At 51.3% G+C, this 24,154-nt stretch overlaps 1 protein-coding gene across 2 annotated transcripts in view; it reads left to right on the top strand.

Annotated features, from left to right (window-relative positions):
- The window catches only part of Lingo1 (leucine rich repeat and Ig domain containing 1), a 105,202-nt gene that overhangs the window by 40,544 nt on the left and 40,504 nt on the right, over positions 1–24,154 (top strand). For both annotated transcript variants that reach the window (XM_051197523.1, XM_051197525.1), the window contains one exon: positions 10,299–10,374. The gene's annotated coding sequence lies outside the window, so the exon portion shown is untranslated. Of the gene's footprint in view, positions 1–10,298; positions 10,375–24,154 lie in introns of those variants that run through there.

The following is a 24,154-nucleotide window of genomic DNA, read 5'->3' as shown; positions in this document are numbered from 1 at the left end:
CCAGGGCAGAGAGAAGGTTCTTCTCAAAGAAATCTTGAAACCTTGCTGCAGGAAATGGGAGCCTTCACATCTGAAAGAGACTAGTCACAAATGGTTATTGCAGACAGAGCTCACCCCAGATGGACAGCCTGAAGCCAGACCAAATGGATATGAACATGCAGCAGGGCCTCAGACAAGTCCCTGTACCTCTTCTCTGAGTTTAGTTTCCTCATCTGACAGGGCCACCAAGAGAGCCACCTGACATCTGTCATCTGGCAAGAGCTCAGGACGTCCTTCCAATTTGGGGGATGTCTGAGATCCGTGTTTTCTTCAAACTTAGGAGAAGCCTGTTGGTCAGAATCCCCATGAGCAGGGCTTGAGCCAAGGATTTGTATGAATGAGATCTGCAGAGGGCATGGTCTCAGAAGAAGGCGGGGGAGGGAGAAAAAGGGAAGTTGAGGCAGAATTGGGAGTCTGTTGGGGGCATGATCTTGGGTAAAGTCCAGCTGGTGCTGCAGCCTACTTCAGAATCGTGTCTGGATAAGGAGCCAGGCTCCCTGCTGTGCACTGGTCAGCCATTAGCCATCCACAGGGCCCTGCATTGCTCCAGCAAGGGTGCCCATTTAAAGGGTATTTCTCTGGAGAAGGGGAGCCGTGAGCTGCTCCAGGCTTCTCTGGCCCTGGGAGACTTCGGTGCTGCCCCCTCTGCCTGCCCAACAGCTCTTCTCTTTCCTGTCCTTCTTATATCTTCCCTTGTTCTCCACCCTCATCTGTTTTTCAAGGGCTACTTCAGGACCTCTCTTTGCGGGGGGGTGGAGGGGGGCTCCGCTTGCTGTTCCAGCCAGCGGTTATCTCCAAGGGTTCATTTTCCGGGTAGGAGGGCAGAGATACAGAGAGCATTTTCTCATAAACACCCCATTGGTTACTCTGTCAGTACCAAAGTCTAATGCCCTGTTTGCCTTGGCTGCTGGGGAGCTCATGGACAAGGTGTGGCATTTTCTACTAAGCCACCAGGAAACTCTGTTGTCCTGATTTCTTATTTGTAAGCTGTGCTGCTAGCACTGTTCTCAACAGCCTTGGACTCTTTAAGACAGAGGTGGGGCAGAGATAAGCGTGAGTGGCTGAGTGAAGCACTCTTCTGAATGCAGACAAACGCCAGCCCTTGACCCTTCTAGAGGCAGCCTGGGAATAGGGACTCCCTGGCCCAGGTCCAGGCTGGTGTCCAGGAGACAGGCACCAAAGCCTGACAGTGGGGGCCCCGTCCAGTGGCCACCCTGCCCTCTGTGGCTCGAGAAGAGCATTGTTCTGTTCCCAGCTGTCTCCTCCCTCCCTGGCTTATCAGAAGCTAATGAAAGAGGCTGGAAACCCAATCCTCTGGTAATTAAATTTACTTAACGGGTATTCAAGTGGAGTAATGAGAAGTTTAATGCAGTGATTAGATTTTTCTTTAATTAATTAAAATGAGAGCTGTGTGTCTTGCCAGCAAGCCAACTTGACCCCGTGCTTAGGAGCAACTGGCAGACAGTGGGGGACTTGGCTAAGTAAGTAGGGGCTCGAGGTGGTGGCATCCCAGCCCTGGCACAGCTGCCCTCAGCAGTGATGTCTATTCAGGCCAGTCACCCACTCGGTGCTTGTTCCTGAACTGGGGGGAGGGCCAGGTCTGAGCCTGAGGCCTGAGGGACCGGGGTACCCACTTTCAAAGAGCCAGCACTGAGCCATGTGATGATCAGACAAGAGAGTCAGCAAAGCAGGGTAAAAAATAGAAATAAAAAAGCAGGCGGGTTTCCAGCTCCTTGACAACAGAAGTGTTGAGGGTGGTACCTTCTGAGTGTCCAGCCAGACCCGAGTTAGCGCTGAACCAGCTGTTCTGACAGAGGAAGTGGATTAATATGGAGGGGAGTGGATAAGGCTAAGTGGATTTGGGCTCAGAGTGGCCTGGTGACCTGTAGACCACTGTAGATCCTGAGCGTCTGTTTCAGGAAGGCTGATCCTCTTGGCATAGCTGTCTGGGAATGCCACCTTAGTTGTGTGGAATGGACATTGGATAGGCCTAGCCAGAGTAGAACAACTCAGAAATGACTGGTCAGGCCAGAGGCAGGGTGTGTTGCTGCCAAGCAGTGGTCAGGTAGTGAGGTGTCCCCAGGACTCAGGGTCTTCACTGCGCTGGCTCCAGCCCCATGAGAGCCAAGCACTGTGCTGTATCTTCCAGCAGAGGAGCGGGTGCTGGGGTGGGAGGGACTGAGTGGCCCTGTTTGTCTGTCCCCACTGCCAGCTCTGCCGCCTGTGGGCAGGACTCCAGTGCCAGACCCTGCTCAGAATGGCCTAGATGAATCACACGCGGTCCCTGCCCACAGGGCTGGTGGGGGAGGTGGAAAAAAAAAAAAAACAGGAACAACAGAGCTGAGTGATCAGAACTGGGGTGGGGGTGGCTTGGGGGCTGGGGTGGTCCCTGGATCTGTGTTTAAAGCACTGGCTTGGAGCAGGTGGGAGGGCTGGAGGTGGAAACAGCAAGGAAAGGAAGACGAAGAGGAAGGCACCTGTGAGAGCTGGGGCCCCAGGAAAATGATTCTTCCTCAGGACTAGCTGTGACCCTCAGCTCCTAGTGCGCCAAGGTACTCCTGTGTGGGAGGATTTGGCGGCATGCCTGGCATTGGGCTGGTAGTGACACCTTTACTAAGATTGCATGTGTATTCCTTTCCTAGAAGACTTGGGAACAGGCAGGGTATTGTGTGGTGATGCTCATTTGGATACTGTCAGGCCAGGCTGGTGTTGCTGGGCCTGTGGCCTCTAGGCCTGCACACTAGAGTACACTCACTCCCAGAGCACGGGTCTACTCTCTTCTTACCACCTGGAAGACACAAATGGGCACAGGAGGACACAGTCAGGCCTGGGGAGCCAGTGAGGGAGTCTGGACCACCAGGCTCACATCCAGATGTTGGTCTTTGGCCTGGGGGAAATGAGGGGAGCCTCAGTTGGACAGGGGTGGGGCGTGGAGCTATCTGACCATAGCTCAGAGCAGGGCACTAGTCAGCGCTGAGGGGCCCTTTGTCCCCATCCTCTGTCTCCCAGAGCCCACGCCTCTGCATCCCATCATCCCTATTTCCCTCATCCATGCCCATCCTTGAACATTTACAAGTACACAAGCCACCCACTCATCTGAGAAAAGGGACTCTAAGAGGGGGTGCGTGGACTTGTTCAAGATCACTGGCTTTGTCTCTGGTGTCACACTAAGGGACAGAATCTGAGATCATATTATCGTGAGTTCTCTCCCTAAATAAACAGTTTGCTTTTTCCCTGGGGTGGGGGCCTTAAAGGGTATGTGCTCACCCAAGCTTGCTCTTCACAGCAGGCACCCTAGGGAGCAAGAGTATCCAGGTGGTCCCCGCCCTACACCCTCAATTGTCTCTTAACCTTCAGCAGTCCGGGAAGCCAGGCCCATGGGTGCTAGAGTCAAGGCCCTAGGCTGAGGGCAGATCTTCCATCAAGACACTCCCTTCCTTCTCTGAGTTCTCCACCATCACCTCTCTCTAAGGGTCCCTATCACCTGCCATATCCCTATGGCTTCCATCTTGCCTATTTCCAGCCAGAATGGGGGCTCTTCCCTGAAGTCTTGCATGCCTACTCTCCCAGCCAGCCCTAACTCTGGTGTTCTAGCTCTGGAGTGCCTCTCCCTGTCCTCTTACACACACACACACACACACACACACACACACACACACACACAGCAGCCTCCTTCATGGCTCCTGAGTGCAGGCATCAGGCACCCCCGTGGGCACCATCTCACGGCTATTGCCTGCCTACCTCTTGGGCTCTTGGGCACTCTCTTCTGACACAGCAGCCATGTGAGGAGTGGGGGATATCATTTGTCCCTGCTATCGTAGCCAAGTAGTCCCCCGAGCCTGCCACACAGTAGGTACACAAGAAGTAGCTGAGGTTCCCTCATACCCATCATCCCCTCTTCTTGTGTCCATGGCTTCTCTTCCTCCGTCCTGGCTCAGTGGGTCCCTCATAGTGGATATGTTACAGGGTTCAAAACCTTTCCTCTCCAGAGCTTTCTAGGGTGGCTGCAAGCTTCCTGCTTCGGTAAACTTCCTTGCACATCCTCCCACCACACCCAGCTATGGGGGAAGGATCAGGACAAATGGCATCAGGGACTCTCGGGCAAGCCTTACAGCAAGGCAGGCTCAGAACCAGGGACCCCTGCCTGGGCTGCTGAGACAGGTGGAAAGCTACCGCAGGCAGTGTCTGGGTTCCTTTACCTGTTTTCCTAATCCTGGCTGTGTGGCCATGAGCAGATCCACGGATGGGTGAGTCAGGATGACCTCAGGCCTGTCGTGCATGCCAGACACCATGTACACGGCCTCCACCCACTGCTGCTGTTGTGATGGCCTTTGGGGGTCCATTCAGGAGGGACTCCAGAAGATGGGGATATAGGGACAGCAGTGTGAAAGGGGACTAGGTGAGGCACACAGGCAGGAGAGGACATGCCAGGGAGAAAGCAAAGTTGGCTGACACCAAAGAGCTGCAGTCATGTAGGGGTTTCCTCATGTGGGAAAGGCTCCCTTGCCCCAGAGCCTTCTGTGCTAATACCTCGTCGGTCAGGTGTGTCTCCTTCTAGAACTTTACCTGTACCTTTACAATCATATTTAATATGCATTATTTTAGAGAAGAAACGGAAGCATATCTGTACATCTTTCCAGTGTGTGAGGGCATCTGTCAACATCGCAGCACAAGTATACAGTGCTCTTTTTAATCGCTGCCTAATATTCCATTGTTTGGACATAGTGTAATTTATGTAACCAGTCCCTGGTTGATGGATATTTAGGCTGTCTCCAATTCTTCACTCCTGCAAACAATGCTTCAGTGAATATCCTTGTGTATGTATCTCGCTGACACATAGAGACATTTCCTCAGGATGGATTTCTAGGGTGGAGTTGCAGGGAGGGGGTGAGGGCATTAAGTTTTGACAGCTCCATTGCTCTTCTGAACGATAAGCCTGCTTCTGCCCATCCTTGGTGAGGGGAGTAGCCACCCCACCTCCTTCCACATCCAACACAGTCGGTCTTGTTAATTTTTGCCAATCTAGAAAAACGCCTCGCTGTGGTTCCAGCACTCACTTTGTGCCTTCCCAACGAGGCCATCTTTTTGTGTGGTTATTGGCCACGAGCGCGTCTTCCTCTGTGAGTTGACTGTTTAGATCCTTTGCCCATTTTTCTTTTCTTTTTGCCTTTTTCTTATTGATATAAAGGAGCTTTTAGCACATTAGGAATGGTCAAACTTGCGTCTGTTGCTTGTGTTGGAAATATTCTCCCTAGCCAGCCGTTTGTCTTTTTAGCTCTGTTTCTGGCATCTTTGGCCATGTAGAGGCCTTACATCTTTATTTAGTCAAGTCTGCCAGGCTTCTCTGGGCCTCTGAGGCACATGTCTGGCTTGGAAAGACTTCCTGTAAGGCTTTTTCAGGAGAGAGGGACGAGGTCAGGTGTGACTGGGATGGTCCTTCTTGCATCAGGTAAGCCAGGGGGCAATGAGGGAGGGGTTGAGCTTGAAGAGGTTGTTCTAGAACTGACTGGCTATAGTGACAGGATGTGATGGTGAGAGGGAAGGGGGAGACATGGCGATGGGGAGAGGATAGGGAGGGAAGTGTGTGATGTCTGTGAGTGCTCACCTCTGCAGGGCACAGATGTATGAGCAGATACATGTACACATGAGCATGCTCCATGCACATGCTTAGAGGTTCTGGACAGTGTTGCATCTGTACTATGGCCCACTTGGGGAGGGTGTCTGCTTGTGAGGAGTATATGCATCACCTCTCTGTGTGTGTGTGTGTGTCTGTCTGTCTTTCCTCTCCCCTCCTCTCTCTCTCCCCTATTACCATAGGAACCTTGGCTTTTCTATGAGGAACTAGGCCCAGGGACATTATGTTACTCACTGAGGGTCACAGAGCTACTAAATTAAATGGTTCAAAGGAACTTTTTTTTAGGTAACTCTGACACAACTTCCCCCACACAGAATTCCTGCCATGGCCTTCTCTCATCTCTAATGTGACCAACTAGAATCATCGGGGACTCTTAAGGACAATTATGGAGTCTGTGTTTGATGTGTGGCTCTGTTCTTCTGAGACACTTCATCGTTTTGTCCTTCTGTCCTCCATCCGGAGAGTGGTATGATCACAGTACCCACCTCCCCGGGTGTCTGTAGGCAGTGTGAGTCAGTACGCTTAACACGAGGCTTATTGGTGCATCTGTGGTGGCAATGACGGCGGTGGTGGCAGTGCTGGCAATGGCTTCACACTTAGCCTTTGTGTCGGCATCTCCTTTGCCTCCTCTGGCCCCTCCATCAACCCCACTCCTATGCCCTCAGTTCCCCTAGGAATTTTGTCACCATTATTTGCCTTGAACCTTTGTCCTCTGCTTTTAGTCTCAAACTTTTGCCAGACTGAATTAAAGTTCAATCTGCTAGGAAAGGAAAATCAAAGGAGAGCAGTTAGAGTGTCCTCTGGGGCTTCTCTTGAGGTCACTCCGGTCAGGCGTTTCTGAAAGCCTGCCTGTTCATCCATCATGGCCCAGTCTCTGAGAACCAGACCATGAAGGCCAAGGTGAAGACCCCCACTCCCTGAGCAAGAGTGTTCAGCCTCACATGGTCTGAGCTGACCTAGCCTGGCTGCTCTATCCCCAAGCCAGTCCCAAAACCTGACCCCAGGAGAAACTTCTCTCAACACCCCTAGCCAGGAACCAGAAGGAGAAGGCATGGTGAATTCAGGGTACGGCTCCCCCATCCACACCCATTTGGGTACATCCTGTGATCTTGATCGTGGCTGTGAGGTCTCTCAGTTGTAATAGTTCTCAGACTGCAGCCAGTGAAAATGCCAGTGCTCACAGACATCACTAATCTTGTAGGGTTTTTTGTTTTTGTTTTTGTTTTGTTTTTTTCCCACCCAATAGGGAAAGCCTAGGGAAGGAAAAAGTGGTCATTGCTGCTGCTGGTGTCTCTGTTGATCAGGGCAGTCTGTTCTTCACTAAAAATGGGGTGGGATGCTGAACTTGAGAGATGACTCAGTGGTAAGGAGCACGGGTCACTTTTCTAGGGGACCCAGGTTCGATTTCCAGCACCCACATGGCAACTCACAGCTTCTGGAACTCCAGCGCCAGGGTATCCAGCACCCTCCTCTGGCCTCTAAGGGTACTGCATCCATGTAGTATAGAGGCATATGGGCAAAAACCATATACATAAATAAAATTTAAGAGGTGTTAGGATACCATTTGGTCCTCCCAGGCTGAATGGCCACATCCCACAGAAGCTGTCATTTCACAGCCTGAGGCTCCTTCACAGACATCTTCTGGAAATCCTGTCCCCAGGTCCCCTGGTCCCTACTCAACCTACCCCTCGCTCCAGGGGCATCTTCAACTTTAAACAGCCTCCATTCCAACCCAGTCCCCAGCACATCCCAGAACCCTGCAGGGAACTTTACAAAATGATGCCATGGTTTACAGCATCCCTGGCAGAGTTCGAAGCCAGGTAGATCTGTGGATGCATGCATGGGTATCAGCACCCAGTCATGTGAGGAGCTGAGTTTGCCTGGAAAGAACTCGTAACAAAAGAGTCTGTCTAATAGCCTATGAGGAGTCCTTATTCTGTGGAGGAGGTATTCCACAGCACTCTTGTCTAGCTTCTTAGAAAAAGTGAGAAGGGGTAGGGTATATATGAACTTTAAGGCCTTTCCTCTGAGTGCCGCCAGTGTTCATGTTATCTTGGGGGGGGGGGGACTACCTCTTTCCCCTGTTCTGTGCTCCCATAGGAGCACACTGTATCTAAAGTGATAATTGCCAAGTAAAGCACCAATGAGTTTGAAATATAAGCCTACAATTATGTTAGCAGTACCAAAGCCCTATGGATTTCTCCTTTTCCCCCATGATCCACTCTGGGCAGCTAAGTTGCGGTACTGGAATCTTTCTGAGAGCTGGCCCCAGCCTCAAGGCTAGTGGTCACTCCCAGGATGCTCTGGCCTTTCTAAAGTCAAGTTCAGATCCTTGTAGGTGCCTGATGGTCATGGCATTGTCATCTTGCCTCAACTTCTAACTCCCTTCTCCATGTGGGGATACCGCTCCTGGGAGCGCCTTTCTTGGCAGAAGAAATCCCATAGCTGACAACTATGGTGGTCTCCCCAAACCTCAGTTATTTAGAGGCTCCAGGGGGACCTAGTTCTGCCACCCAGAAAGCCTTCCTGGGAGGCCAAGCTATTGTCATGTGGGCCTGTGCTACACAATAAGGGCCATGGAAGCTTGGCAGCTCCCTGACTCTCCCCCCTTGGGAGCTGGGGGAGCTGGGGGAGCTGGGGGAGCTGGGAGAGCTTGGGGACCTGGGGCAGCCGGGGCAGCTGGGATGCACCCAGCCTTTGGTGTGACCACCAGAAGCTCTACCTTGTAGTCCTGCCTCTCACCATGCGGCCCACGCTCACTGTGTGCGGTGTTGGGGGCAGGGTGATAGTAGAGGTCATACAAAGCTCTGTATGTGTCTGTCACTCCTTGCTTCAGCTCACAGCCTATGGCCTAAGCATCCTTGTGGCCCAGACAACTATAGAGAGCAGACAGCATGTGCTTTTGGTGGGAACACACTTTGCTCCTGAGGCCATTACAGGTCACTGTCAGAACAACAAAGGCCAAGGCTGTGGCTTCCTGTTTGTTCATCCTGGCTTTGATTTATTACATGGCTGTTGTGGTCCATGTAATGTCTTGCTTAGGATAATTGACTCTGAGTCCCGGACACCAGAATGAAAGCTTGGCTCTGCCTCTTGTTACCTGTGTGATTGTGGGCTGATTCCTTCTTTGTCTCTGTTTTCTCCTATGCACAGTGAGAATACTGGAGGGTTTGGGGTGCAGTTCAGGGACCCAGCCTGTATCCCCAGCAACACAAAAGGAACAAAAAAAGTGGTACTATAGTCAGCATCTGTCTCTCTTAGGATGGTTATGAGGCTTAAACAAGCAAGAATTTGTAAAGTGCTGGAACAGTGCACAGGGTGTTACAGATGCCAGCTACCAGTGCCACCGTCATTCAGCACCAGATACTGATGGGGTAAATGGGGATCAAATATGTAAATAATTAAAGCAGAGGCTAGAGAGATGGCTCAGAGGTTAAGAGCACTGGCTATTTACCAAAGGACCTGGGTTTGATTCCCATCATTCACATGGAGGCTCACAACCATCTGTAATTCCAGATCCAGGGGATCTGACTGCCTCTTCTGACCTCCATGGATACCAGGTACACACATGATGTGCAGACATACATGAAGGCAAAACCCTCACACACAAAATAATTAAACAAAGAAGAAAGTTTCCTATAAGACTGGTGCTAGAAAATGAACGAGACATGTGAGAAGATGCTCGCAGCCGTCAGCACAGGGAGGAGGTGGGGGAGTAGGGGACAGGAGGGGAATGGAGGGAGAGGACACAAACTACAACCCCAGTGAGATGCTACCACACTATTGTTACACTGACGCCTTAACACACAGACAGTGCGAAGTGTCAGAGAGGACACAGAGCAACTGGAACACTCAGCATTTGCTCACGGAAATGCCAGAGAGTACAGTCACTTTGCAGAAACACACAGTGGTTTCTTACAAAGAAAACTTACCGCACAACCTCACAGTGCTCTTGCGAGGTATTTACCAAGAGGCACAGCTCCACTCACGTAGAAACCCACCTGAATAGTTACAGTGGCATCATCCATAGTCTACAAAAACTGTGTAACAACACAAGTGCTCTTTGGCTGGTGAGCGGATAAATAATGGAGTACTACTTAGCAATAAAAAGGAGTAAGATTCTGACATAAGACAGCACAGATAAATCTCAAAGGCACTGTGTTAAGTGAATGGAACCAGACGTGAGGCTCCACATCCATGGCTATTTGTAGACACCGGAGAAAGCAAAACTGCAGGGACAGAAACAGGTCAATAGTTGCCAGAGGTTAGGGAGACATTGGTTACAAGAGGACAGCCGTGGACACTTGGGATTGAATTGTTCCCTACCTTGATTGTGGTGGTAGCTACATGCCTGTATACAGTTGTCAAGACTCACAGAGCTGTGCCCTAGAACGGGTAAGCTGCACTGCACATTAGGAAGTCTGTTTCTAAGACATGGTCACTCAGGATGGGTACCTGTACTCGAGCAGGCTAGGGAATGGGGATGTAGGCTGATGTCCAGAGGCCTATATTGTGTGGCATGGAGCCCTGTGGGCTAGGCAGTGGGGTCTGTCCAGGGCCACCTATTCCAGAGTAGCTGGAAGCCCATCTACATCACACTAACCTCCCCATTCTTCTCCTACAGTGCATGCTGGGACCCGCAGGCTGCTGTTCCCCAGGTCTCTGGCAGATCCTCTGACTCCCTGTGCCATCTGACCCAGGTAGGGAGAGAGCAAAGCAACCCACTGTGCCTGTGTTGTTCTGGGGTATGAAGGTTCAGTGTGAGGACCAAGTCCCACCAAGAGAGCCCTCAGTGAGTGCACCCAATCTAGGGCTTCAAGGCTCTGCAGCACGTGCTTGCTCAGAGGCACAGTTTGGCTCTCTGGATCTGGATGTCATGAACACCTGCCAAGTACTCCCACCACAGGAGGCTCGGCTCCTGCAGCTCCTCTGCCATTGCTCTGGCTGCTCTCTCAGTCCCAGGAAAGGCTCATCCATCCCCTTGATCTGGCCATCCTGCTGCCAGGGGCATTTGGCCTGCTTAGGCCACAGTCATTGGCCCCCAAAACCGCCCTGGGCAGAGCTCTGAGACTGAGATCACAGTTCTCATTCTGAAGAGTATAGCAGGATTCTTGGCTTTCCCTTTCTGGCTCCTAACAGCAGAGCTGGGCTGAGGAGGTCATGGGGCAGGGCTAGTTGGGCCTGTGAACCGGGCTGTGAGTGGGGTGTCGGGCTGTGAAAGGAATCAGGAATAGAAAGAACCCAGACTGCAGGAGGTGTGAGGTGAAAGAGAGAAGCCACAGGAATGAGACAGAGCAGGGTAATGTGGGCCTTGAAATAGTGTCCTTCTGCATCCTTTTACCCAGGGAAAACACAGGATGTTTTGTCCTAGGTGGAGGTATCTTCCCAGTATTAAAGTAGTACGTCTCCTACCCAGCTGCCTACCTGGCTAATTAAAAGCATGCAGTTGGAGCCTGTCCTCCCAGGGACTAACTAACCACTGCTAAGGTATTTGATACTTGTCCTTCTGAACTTTCTCCCATGTGCTTACAAACCTATTTTAAAAGCAAAAATGCACAACTATACCAGAAGCACACCTCCATCACCATATTTTTTTTGCCAACATGTGAACCACCCAGATTTTGTCCACGGAAATCTTTGCTTTCCTTTCCATTGTGTAGATGGTCTGTAAATTCTTCATCAATTATTAATTCTGTCGGGGCCATTTAGGTGGTTTCCCGCATTTGGCTATTTATAAACCTTGCCCAAGGAAGCTCTGGGTTTGTATATCTGTGTATACTTGCACCATGAGACCTTCAAGATGTTTTTGGAAGTGGTCTACCCAAGTCAGAGAATGTGTATCTTTCCACATTTGATTTGTTCTGTATAGCCAGACACACTTTGGAGAGGCTGGGCTGCCTCACATTCCCACAGACTGTGCACAAGGCTGTCCTTCCCAGCTACCATCATTAGCAGCTACTTACATTCCTGTCAATCTGATAGGAGAAAATGATTTTACTTTACATTTCTTCCATCGCTAATGATATATGTATCTGTTGGCCATTTCTGAGTCTTGGCTGGTGAATTGCCTCCAGTCAGGCCTTCTGCCCATTTCTCTCTGCCAACATCCATTTATTCAGTAGATATTTTCCAGGCGCCTTGTTTGCGTTGAACACTGGTTTGGTTGGGAACATAACAGTGAACTGAATTGACCCAAAATGCCTTCTCCACGAAACTTATGCTTTAATAGAGGAAAAGTAGATGGGGGCATGAAAGATAATATGTGTACAAGAGTGTTAGGGAGAAAAAAAAAATAGCAGGACGAGCTGGAGAGAGATGGCTCATTGGTTAAGCACAGTGGCTGCTCTTTCAGAAGACCTAGGGTTGAGTCCCAGCACTCACATGGTGGCTCACACAATCTGTAACTCTAGTTCCAGAGGATCTGATGCTCTCTTCTGGACTCCAGGGTACTGTATGCATATGGTACACAGAAATACAGAAAGGTAAAATGCCTACAATAAAATAATTAACAAAACACACACACAGAAGGAGAGGGGCATGGGTGGCCTAGATAATATCACGATGTGATCCTCCTACCTCCACCTCCCCAATTCTAGGTAGGATTACAGGCATGTGCCACTGTCCCTGATTCATGTAAGGCTTGAGCGTGCCAGGAAAGTATTCTATATTCCCAGTACCACAGTATGGCCTTCTCTGCCTATGGCATTGTGTTAGCAGCTCAGAAGTTTGGGATTTGGATTTTCAGATTAGGGAAACCCAATCTGAGCCAGAAGGGAAGGGACCCAGCTATGGAGAGAATGGATGACTATGTATGAAAATAGATGGCTCTTCATTTACTTTCCTTGTTAAATTTCCAAGTGATGTGGGACAGGAGAGTATTAGCCAAGCATGGAGCCATTCTGAGTGGTGGGTCCAAGTGGCAGGCCTATCATCCAGTCCTGACTGTGGACATATAAAGTGTGTGACACCAACAGACAGACCTCCATGGGGAACTGTGAGGTTGGCAGAGGTACAAGGCTGTTGCTCTGGGGGCAGTTTTGAATGGAGACACAGACTTGTTCGATGTTTTTCTATGGTCCTAACATGTCACTCTTTTCCCCTAAAGTTTCTGCTTAAAAGAAAACTGTCCTATATGTTTTCTAGTTGTTTACAAGATTTAACTGTATTTAAACTGCTGGTGTATCTGAAGTGTGTGGTTTAAGGTAGGGATCTGTACTAGTTACTTCTCTGTTGCTGTGATAAAACACCATGACCACAAGCAATGTACAGAAAGATTTTATTTTGGCATATGGTTCCAGAGAGAGTCCAAAATCTTGGGATATCATGACAACAGGCAGACATAGCATGCCAGCAGGGACAGGAAGGGAGCGATCACTTGTCAACCGCTAGCAGGACACAGAGAAAAGAGGAGTGGAATGGGGCTATGGCCCCTGAAAGCCCACTCCAGCAGCAGACGTCCTCCAATAAGGCTGCCCCGCCTAAGGGGCCCTCTACCATCCAAGGGTCCCACTACCATACCAAGTGTTCAATATGTGGGGACACTTCTCATTCAGACCACAACAGGAGGTGGTCAGTGAGGAAAGGCCCTCTCCCCCTGAGCTTCAACCTTCAGCCTCTCAACGTGCCCAGGCCTCATATCCGTCACTCTGCCATCCCATTGACCTTTGCTTGGGAAGAGACTTCAGGAATTGGGACAGTGTGAGGAGCAAGGCGTGGGGAGGCTGACTGGACAGAAAGGGGGAAGGAAGCCAGGGACCAAGGTACTCTTCTGTGCCCAGCACATGGCCGAAGCTTCGCTGAGGTCGTATGGCAACAGTTTTGTGAGGCTGCTATTCTGTTCATCTGCACACAAGGAAACTGAGGCTCGAAGTGCTTCATACCTCAGCTAGTAGAGTCACCTTCTTGGGATGCTTCTAAAACTAGATGGCCTATATCCTGTTCCTATAAGGTGGACGGCTCTATCACCAACTGTATTCACCACCCCCTTTGTATCCATGTCTGCCATTTGGCTAGGCCTGGAAGGTTTTCCCATTTCCAAAACCAACCCGGAAAGACCAAAATACTCCTGGCAGGGAACCACACTTCAGCTTACAGCTAACGTCTTCATTATCAGCTAACACCTCTGAGGGGTTAGCTGGCAGCCAGCTGAGGGTACTGAGTGGCGCCTGCTGAGGTGTATCTGGGTTAAGAAAGGCTGGGGAGTGCGCCTGACAGTTCACAGCCTCCCAGGCCTCTGCCTGGAGAGGGAGGTGATTGGACCCCACGAGGGGAGGGGACGGAGGGGAGCAACAACTCTGAGAGGCCAGGGTGGGGCTCAGAAAGGGAGCTGGCATCCATTAGGTACCTGCTACATGCAGTACCAGAAGGCCTGTTTTGTGTCTGGTCCCCAGAAGGTCAGAAAATAAGCCACCCATGATCCACCCTGGGCCCAGCTGTCTGCAGTCACTCAGCTGAGACCCATCTCCAACACCTACAGTTCAGATCTGTCATCCAACCCTGAGGAGGGGGAGGAGAGAGGGTGAACCATCTGGAATCTCCTCGGGTTCTCTGAGGGCCAGTCCACCTGCCCTGCCTGGAGAGTTAAGACTCAAGTCTGCCACCAGAGTCAGGTTCAATGTGCAAGGTTGACATAGGATCAGGGCTAACTGAAGAAGGTGGCTGACTAAGACAGCCCTGGGGGGTACGGTTAGGGCCAGTCCACCTGCCCTGCCTGGAGAGTTAAGACTCAAGTCTGCCACCAGAGTCAGGTTCAATGTGCAAGGTTGACATAGGATCAGGGCTAACTGAAGAAGGTGGCTGACTAAGACAGCCCTGGGGGGTACGGTTATCTCACCCTATTGCTATTGGCACCATGCTCTGGGAATAGAAGGAGGGACTGCTTGCCCGAGTGGGGCTTCTCTCCTCCCCTTGCCTCTCTCTGCTCATGACTGACCTGTGTCTGTAGACTCTGCCTTAGTCTTTCTGCGACCCTGAGACTAAAAGCAACCTCTCTCTCCATTACCCCATTCCTTGCCCACCTGCCCCTCCCCTGTCTCCTCTCCTCCCCTGGCCTGGTGCTCCTTGATGGGTTACCAGCCACTTTGCTTCTAGCTGGAGGCCTGCCAGGTCCTGGTCAGCCTGCAGCCAGGTGCACTCAAGGTCCCAAAAGTGCTGTGTGGGTGGGGCAGGAAGTGAGAAAGTGAGACTTCTGGGGAGGGAGGAAGTACCTGATACCTGAGAGCAGGGATAAGCAAGAGTTCAAAGGGAGTCTCTATGAGCAGAAGGGCAGTAGGGGCTGGGACTCACCTAGCAAAAGGAGAGAGGACAGGTTAGTGATGCTGAGGCCCTGGGAGTCTGGAGGGCCACTGGACGGAAATAATCTGCACCTGTGTCACCACTGAGTGTTGTTCCAGCCTGTCACCTGACTTTAGGGCATGCATTGAAGCCCATGAGCCTCATGAGCCAGGTCTCTGGACTGGTGGCAGCCCAGGGGTTCACAGCATGTGTGTCCTGGGTAGTGTGTTGTTGTGGTCACTGTTCTGGTCCAGTGCCTGACCTTGGTGGACAACTCTGGGACCATGGCTAGGCCTTGGGTGCCACCCTTCAGCAGCTTCCATGCCTGGGAGGGAGACAAATGTGTAAGCAAGAGGCAAAATATTAAGAGCTCTGTGTGTGTATGTTTGGTTCCATTTAAACAACTTGTTTAAAAAACAAAAACAAAATCAACAAAAATAAAAACGACCAACAACCGAGATTTAATTCATATACCATAATTAATTCATATACCGTCATTTTGAAACAGATAGTTCAGTGGTTTTTAGGATGCCCACAAGATTATGAAGCCACAGCCACTATCTAATTCCAGGTATGTTACCATGACCCCAAAAGAGACCCTGTCCCTATGAGCAGTGCTTCCCATTGTCCTCTGTGTTCCCTGGCAACCACTGACACACTCTTGTTTCAAATAGGAGTGGCAGGTGCTCCGAGCACTTAGTAGCATTGTCTCATGCTCCTCCCAGTTGTGTATACCAGTGCTCTGGTCATTTTCAGAGCTGCGTAATAGTTGACGTTTGTCTATCTGCTCATTCGGGGCAGATAGTGCTGTTGTGAGCAGCACTGTTGTGAACATGTGTGCACAGGTCTTTATTTGAAGCCTTGTTTTCAGTCTCCTGGGTCTGTTCTGAAGCACGGACTTTAGTTTGGATGCATTGGACATAGGCTCTCTGGAGCGATGGGGAGTAAATTCTGGATGCCCTGAGATGGGAGGGTAGCTGACCTGGGCAGGTCCTAGCGGGCATTCTGGAGGAAATCCATCTGAGCTGAACTTCATCCCTGGGAACATATTCTATGGGTTGGGAAAGGAGGAAGTGAGTTCCTGAGGACAGGATCAAGGTCGTCAGGCCTAGCCTCAGTATCTCCCTGCTGTCTCACTCTACATCCCCTGCCATCTTTCTAGAAAATAGTCAGTGACTGGAGAGACAGGGATTGTCAGTAGTTAACGCCATCCCGTTATCACCTGGGAGCTGGCAATCCTGAAGCCAGGACTGAGGTGATGTCCAGCATTCCCTTCTCAGCTCAGGCAGGTGCGAGCTGGGACAGTCCTGGCCAGGAGCTCCCAGGGCTGTGCAGAGCCAGAGGCAGGGCTGACACCCAGGTTTCTGCTCTGCCACTTAATGGGTAATTATACCCTGACATGCACAGAGGCAAAGAAGGGATTTTCTGTGAAGCAAAATCTCCCGTGAAATATTCAGGCCACGCTGGGCTTCGCCTCCCGGCTAGCCTAATCACTGCTGCTTGGCTTGCCAGGGCTAGAGAGGCCATGTGTGCCTACAGGCAGCATGGGGCTTTTTATTTCCTTCTCAGCACAGAGGACCTCAAGGGCCAGTGAGAGCCCAGCTGGAGCCTCAGAAACTCTGTGTGTGTGTGTGTGTGTGTGTGTGTGTGTCCCTGTGTCTGTGTGTTTGGGGTGTGTTTCTGAGTGTGTGTATCTGGCATTTGCCTCTTTCTTGTCTGTATATGTTCATATAACATGAATATGTATTAAGTAATCCTGCTTGTGCCAGTCATATGTGACCATGCAAGCATCTGTGTTTCCAATGCTTGCTGTCCGGCCATCTTGGTAGTCTCTCAATGAGCATGCTTGCTCAGGCTGAGTTTGGTCACGGTTTGTGTATGGTCTGGAGGTCTTGAAGGTCCTCACACCTCCCAGGCTGAGGGGTAGCAGACTAGCACTGTCATAGGGCCTCCAGTGTCTATTTAACTATGATCACAGTTTAGTGCTTAATTGAGGGTATTACTGGTATTAGCTTCTGAGAGTTCATTAAATCAGGACATATCTATCTCCTTGTTGATGGCCCTGCCACCTTTGCTTCAGCCCTTGTCTGCCTTAGTCCACAAACCTTCATTTGCCCACACAGCCCCCTCCTGAGCCCTGGCTCTTGACCCTCATTCTTTCCCTCCTTTATACAAAATTGCAGACAGGACTAGAATTATTCTACCCATATGTCAGAAGGTGAGGCAGAGGCAGGCTTGGAGTCCTGCTAAACGGGGGCTGGGGCAGATCCCCTTTCTGGTGCAAACCCAGCTCTGGGCCCTTGGTAGAGAAGATATTGCCTAGGAAATGGATGACCAGAGCTAGTTGATGTTTTTTTCTCCACAATGAGCTGTCCCCATGCCCATAGCAAGCTCCCTTTCCACCTCCCCACTCACAGTATGCTGGAGAGATGACCCCAGCAATCTCTTCACCTCAGACAGGTGGTCCCAGGATGGCCTCTCTCATTAATATCTCCGCATCGTGACGTAATTAGCAATTCTTCCTGCCCAAGTCCAGTCTGACAGACAAGAAGAGCTGCTGTGGCTTTTGAATGTCAGCTGTTAATGTCACACTGGCACACCAATGGGGGGGGGGGCAAGCTTGAAGAGGAAGAAGTGAGGAGTATGAGCAGAAGAAAGCCAGCTCCTCATCTCCACTTTGCTCTGCCACTCTCTTCTGACAGATACTTGTGGCCCCTTAACAGAGCTCACCCCAGCATCCAGCTCCATTCTTCCAGGACTGCTTTGCCTAAAGAGCAGCTTCCACAGTTCTGGGTAAGTCCTGGCTGCTCAGCCCAAAGCCCAGAAGACTCCATGAAGGGCCTCTTGGATTGCTGGAGGTGACAGACAGGGCATCAACTCAGACTGTACTTAGCATAGGGAAGACGGCCTCCCTTCTCTTGAGTTGGCTTCACTTAGCATGGCTCCCCTGTGGGGTGGGGCATGGATGTTCCCAGACCCACAGCCTCCAGGTCCATCTGATTCAGGTCTCTGTTCTTCTTCCAACCTGGAGAGTGCTTGGGTCAGCAACCTCTCATGGTACTTCTTGCCTCCATATGCTGCTAAACAGATGACTAGATCCTTAAGTTCCAGCGGCAGAGAAAGCCAAGCCAACCACCGCAGACAGGCCAAGTTACTCACTCAGCGGTCCACCTTTGCCTCCTCCTTGCCACTGGCTGTGGCCTATTCAGGGCTTGACACCAGGTCCAGCGGTAAAACAAAACAGCAGTACAGGTCTCTGTGTGTGTGTGTGTGTGTGCATCCATGTAGAATCCAGAAGATAGCATCGGGTATTGTTTCTCAGGCATTGTCCACATATATTGAGGCAATCTCTCACTGGCTTGAAGCTCTCAAGTAGACTAGTCTGGCCAGCCATTGAACCCCAAGAATCTGCCTCTCTCTGCCTCCCAGCACATGGGATTCCAAGTGAGAGCCACCGTGCTCAGATTGGTTTCCAGGCCTTGTGCTTACTAGGAAAGCATCTCACTGCCTGAGCCATCTCCAGGCACAGCTGTGTTTTGAGCGATCATGTGCCAGCCCCCCTTGGAAGCATTTTATAAGCATTTGATCCTCCACTTGCCATGCCTGTTTTCCAGATAGGGGAAACTGAGGTGCAAAGAAGCCATACGAGCTGCTGGTGGCTGCAGAACTAAGCTGTGGCAGCAGGAAGCAGGCTGTGTGGGTCCCATGATCTCCCATGAGCAGCTGCCCACCTCTGCCCCAAATAGCTTCATCTAGGAACATCTTGTTGTGCATGAGGAGCTCCAGGGTGGGCAGTTGTGCTCCAGCCTCCAACCTGGAGGCTGTCCTGAAGCAGCACCCCATGTTATCCAGTGTGTCCACTGAAACAAGACCTTGACCATACCTCGGATCCCCCAGTTTGTGGTGATGCTGGATGGGGACTGGTGTGTCACGTTAAGGATCTGGAGGACACTGACAGCTGAGGTCTCAGTGCAGAGCTGGGACTTGACCAGGATGCCCTGTTGTCCACATCTTCCATTCACTTAACCAACACTCGCTGGGTACTGGGTACTAAGGTCTTTGGCCATGCCCTCGAGGAGCCCATAGCCTGCTGGGGACAGAAGCTTGAGCAGGCCTGACCAAGGCTGGGGAACTGGCCCACGCTGTGCTAGTACTGAGTGGGGATGGATGGGTTGGAGGAAGGAGGCTGCCCAGAAATGGAAACATTTGAACTCCAGTTAAGGAAAGGCAGGTGTGTTCAGACTGTTGGGGAGGGACAAGCACCCCAGGAAGAGGGAACAGTCTATGCAAGGACTCTGAGCCAGGGAGAGTGGGCCTGGAATGCACTGTAGGCAAGCCAGAAGTGGTCCAGTTTTGCTTTTCACCTTCTCTGCATAGGCAGGTCAGTTCCCCAGCCTAGGAACTGATCCAGCCATAGAGAGGATAAACAAGAACAAGCTGTGACTGTTTTGGGCTTAGGGGCTGGATGCTGTGAGCTGGAGCTGGGGTCATGGCTGCCTCCACAGCTGTGAAAACCCTTCAGCTCATAGCATCTGCTGTGAGGCACAATGGAGAGTAAGGCCAGGTAGGCTGGAGCCCCACCTAGGCAGAAGTAGCAGGTACCTCAACCCTTCTGTGGCATGTTGAAGTCCTTGGCTTGGGGCGGGCCTCCAGCTCTTAGGGTTTAGCATAGAACTGGGTTATATGCCATGCAGGGGCTGGTGGTAGACAAGCCTGGGAGACAAGTGTTGATGCAGGGTCACAGTGGGACATCGGCCTAACACTGAGCCTGAACAGGCAGTGAGGGACTTCCTTCTGGATTCTTGTCTCCCAGCAGTTTTTAAGGCTTTGGCTTGGATATCCAGTGACCAATCTTGGGAAATCTTTCCCTCCCTCATATCCATGGGCCCAGAGTGACCACAAAAGCAGCAAGCAAGCCCCACCCATGCTAATGGGGCTCAGGCAGGTGCACACATGGGCCTGTTGCATGTGAGTTCATGCTCGTGCATAAGCAGAGAGGGTGCAGAATGGGTTCTGGGAGGAGGGGTCTATTTGCCATGTGGGGACACAAGAGCCCAAGCAGGGATACCTCCTTCTTTCCTGCCATAGTCAGAGGCTACACGGACTGCTGCTCCTGGGTCTGGCTCTCCCTGGTGCCTCACAAGGCCCTGTCTGTGAACTTGCTGGGGACCTCTTGGTAGCGTGCACTGTGGAAAGACGTGGGCCTTGGGGATACAGCTTAGGCTGGCAAGGCCTTGCCCAGTCATCTCTGAGAACCTGCTGGTGAATGCACCACCCTCACATGCCCTCTAGATGCTTCCCAGCTGTACATGAACTGAGCCAAAGACATCAGGAAAGCCAGAGGGTCTCATGGCTGGGCCACAAATCCCTGATCAGCCAAGGGCTAGACCTCTTCTCTCGGCTGGGCCTGGAGTCCCAGCTCCTGGTAGCAGGACTTGCCAGAGGCTCTAAGGCATTTCACCTTGTTGTCAAGAGCATATTTCAGCCATTAGTGACGGCCGCCGGGATTTAGGAGGATTTCTCTTTCATTTCCCAGGGCTTTCAGCAAGCCTCCTCCCTCCCTGAATCAACTTTTGAACACACACACACACACACACACACACACACACACACATGCACACGCATGCGCGCACGCGCGCGCGCACTCACATCAGGTTGGAGAGTAGTGGGAATAGATCTGGTTCATTCTTCCAGAAAGGGCTCCTGAGCCTCCCCCCATCCTCCCAAAATTCCCAGGCAGGACTAGGGTCAGCCCTGGCCAGGACCCAGGATGTGCTTGCTGGTTTTATGGTGGCACTCCTGCCCACCTCTTTCCTGGGACTCCCTGCCCAATAACCTTACTTTGTGGGCCTGAGGATCTCTAACCAGGTCCTAGCACCAGTGGGTCACTTTTGACAATACCTATGACACAGAGAGTGTTGGACACTCTTGCACACACACACACACACACACACACACACACACACACACACACACATCCCACTGGACCCTTGCATTTCAGCCTCTGAGGTCTGAAGAACCAGGGTTTGTGACCTGTCTCCCATGAGCCTAGGTCTCTGGACCCAGAGCAAAGAGGTTAAAGTGGAGTCTGGCTAAGATGTGGCAAGGGAGGGTCTGCCATAAGCGGTAGAGGGGAGACTGAAGGGAGACTGGAGTGGAGATTTGGCTCAGCTAGAAGACTCAGTGTGCTAGGAGAGGGTGATGGGCTTTTTGGCTAGCCCAGCCTGCTTAGCTGGGAGACTGCATTCAGGGGAGTTCTCAGCTGGAAGCCTCCCCACCTCCAGGGTGCTGCCTTACTCTCCCTGGCACAGTCCTCAGGGGACCCAGCCAATCTCTTGTTCCTTGTGCCAGGGCATGATCATGGTTGTCACCTATGTCTGTTGAATGAAAGACTGGTGCATCTGATTTAAGCTAATATAAGGGAGTTCTTCCAGATGCACACAGGGGGCAATCCTTAACCTAGCATTTGATGTTTATGGACATGAGATAGATCCTCAAAATGTCTTTTGGGTTTTGAGGTGATCCCCCTCATCAGAACACCATCAGCCTTCTTCAGAAGCTAGCTATTGCCTTCTGAGTATGGTGACATCATGGCTACTTGCCTAAAGGGCCTTGGTTTATCTATACCCAGAGGCCTGTGTGACACCTGACTTCTCCCAGCATAGGATGCACGCATATCTGACATGTGTGTGCACTTGTGTAATCATGAGAACACATGTATTCACCCAAGTCTGAGTTTGTCAGCTTCAAAACTGTTTTACAATCTGGAGCCAGAGAATGCAGGCTTTGCTGGAGGTATTAGTTACAGACCACAAAGAGGCAAGCAGGCCCCTCATTCACCACCACTTAGAAGTAAGCACCCTGGGCTGGGGTGCTGAGAGCCCACAGCCAGGTAGCTAGTCCCTTACTTTAAGTGAAGGCTCATTTCCTGCCCTCTTGTCCCTGAGGCCCCCAGCCAGCTCCATCCTTCTTGCCTGATGACCCACATAGGAAATCCCTTCTCTCGCTCACTGCAGACCAACCAACCAGTCAAGGTGTACCTTGTGCTCAGAGGCATTCTGGACAGGAGCTGGATTGGAAATGGCAGGGGCAGCTGAGGAATGGGACAGGAGTTTCAGTGTCATTCTGTCTCCCTACAAATATGACCTTATTCATCATAAACACCGTGAGCCCAAGCCTTCAGGCCATAGACATAAGAGCATGTCCCTGATCACTAAGGAAAGGCGCTAGAAAGGTGTGAATGTGTCTGTCATCCAGTCCCATTTCACTCACCCCAGGTCCTGCAATATCCTAGCAGCAGACTTGTGGGTATGCCAGGGTCAAAAGCAGGAAGTGTCAGGAAGGTAAAGGTAGAACAGGCAAGTCTGCCATGGAAGGGCCTTGTGACACTACTATTGTGCAGCCATAGGCCAAACATGGAACCTAGGGCCTGTGAAGGCAGAAGACTGGCCTGTGCCTTGCATGTTATATTGAGAGCATCGCTGTCCTTGATGGTAGACCAGCCATGGAACTAGATAGTGACCATACTGGATCATATTTGGAGCCTTGGATAGCATGGTAGGCACATGGGCAGAATCTGAGACCCAAAGGATCTTCCAGAGTGAGTGGGGGACCATCTACAGTTGCACACCCTACCAAGGAGGCCATACTTGCTGCTTTGGGATAGGAGAAGCCAATGTCTCCCTACTGGACCCCAGACTTCCCACATTCCTGTTAGCTCCCTAGTTATCCAAGAACTTCTATAACTCTGACCACAGAGCCTCATGCTTCAATTTCAGCCTACCATTCTCATGAAAACTTGTCAACCAGAGGCTCACTGTCTATGTCTCAGTATCACTTGGGGGGAGGTAGCCCATCCCCTCAGCCTGGGGTACCCCTGAAGACTGCAGGGGGCGGGAGGGTCTGACCCTGTCCAGCCTTCCATCCAGAACCGTTTGAAAACCCACTCAGCTCCCTCCCACCCTGCATCTCCATTCTCATCACGCCCCTGCCCAGCTCATTTCCTGCATTCCAGCTGAAGGCTTGTTTACTCTCTGTGCATAATCACCCTTGCCTACCCTGTCTGCTGCAAAGCCCAGCACTTTGGGGTGCAGGCAGTGAGCTTGTTTCCCAGCTGCCCCCAGAGCCCCTCCCCACTCCATCTGCCTGCCCTGGGATCACTTGTGCCTACAGGATGTTGTTCCTACATTTGTTCAGGCCAGCTCCCAAAGCCTGCCCCTGGAGAAGTGGGGGCACACCCTAGTCCCTGAAGGCCACTCACTCCCCCTCCACCTATGAGATGTCACCCTGAGAGTGGATACATAGAAGCCCATGCCTTGCTTATTTTGCCTTCCATACAACAAACCCCCAAATGGCTCTTAGCCCAAAACTGGCTTGCCTCAGATTAAGGTGAGCTGGAAAATAAGGTGTTTTTAAAAAACAAAAACAAAGCACTAATTCATACTAAGTAGCATATGACTGCTAGCAGTTTTTCCAGTCTATGGCACTAGTATACGAAGGAGGAGTCACCACTGTAGTATCATTGACTACTAATGCTCAGTTTTTACTGTGTCAAGCTCTGTTCTAACACTGTGCATAAATTAAATCATTTAATTAATCCATTAACTCAGATGGATTTCTAATGAGTAGGAAGGGGGGATGTTGAGGGATGGGGGAACGAGGAGGGAGGCGACGCTCTCCCTCCTTCCCTTCCCACTTGACACTGAGGAGACAGTGGCTTCCAGCCACACTTCCTGAGCACTGCCAGCCACAGCAGGTACTCGTGTGTGGTCCCTGGAGAGCAAGGGAGATGCTGCTGCTCATAGTCCATGGGAGGGTAGGGTTCAAGCGGAACTTCATTCCACTCTGAAGACCTTAGGGTGCTTCAGAGAGTTCTACGTGCTCTGGTCATCACACAGGCCCTCTGTGGGATCAGAGGCACCTCCTCCTGGGCCCTGGGACAGTGGGACTCTGCTCTGTTGAACATCCTCTGGGGCTTGTCTCTAACCCTCAATGAATCCTGTGGAACAGACACAGGGATCCCATGTTGCAATGGGGAGAGTGAACCTCCAGGAGATATAACCAAGCCCATTCTTGCTGCTCAGAAAGGAGCTTGCTCCTGAATACCCCCCGAGGGGGTGGTGCTGACTCTACAGGACTTCCCTACCCTTGGTCCAGTTGCCAGGCCCTTTCTGCCCTCCACTAAGTTGTGTCCATCTCCCAGCACGT

This window comes from Phodopus roborovskii, unplaced genomic scaffold, assembly GCF_943737965.1.
Source record: "Phodopus roborovskii unplaced genomic scaffold, PHOROB, whole genome shotgun sequence".
In the NCBI taxonomy this organism is placed as follows: Eukaryota; Metazoa; Chordata; class Mammalia; order Rodentia; family Cricetidae; genus Phodopus; species Phodopus roborovskii.
This window is presented reverse-complemented; position numbering and strand designations above follow the sequence as displayed.